The sequence below is a fragment of the Arachis duranensis genome, chromosome 2, assembly GCF_000817695.3.
Source record: "Arachis duranensis cultivar V14167 chromosome 2, aradu.V14167.gnm2.J7QH, whole genome shotgun sequence".
NCBI classification, from domain to species: Eukaryota; Viridiplantae; Streptophyta; class Magnoliopsida; order Fabales; family Fabaceae; genus Arachis; species Arachis duranensis.
In genome coordinates this window covers 63,416,070-63,416,311 of record NC_029773.3, presented here as the reverse complement: position 1 = coordinate 63,416,311, position 242 = coordinate 63,416,070, and positions in this window count along the sequence as shown.

Sequence of the window (242 nt, the reverse complement as noted above, 5' to 3'; positions counted from 1 at the left end):
ATTTGTAATTTAGGTAGCTTATAAATAGGGCCTTAGATTCAACATTTGAGAGACACCATGGAGGGGTGGAGGTGACTCCACTCCCCTTTCACTCTCATTCTCTTCTCTTCTTCCATTTTCTTTCATTCACACTTTAGTAAATATTTTTGTTATGATGAGTTTCTAATTTCCAACATTTGGGAAAGAGAGCTCTATTGCAATTTAATGGGTTGATTTATTTTCATTCTTCATCTTCAATTCTT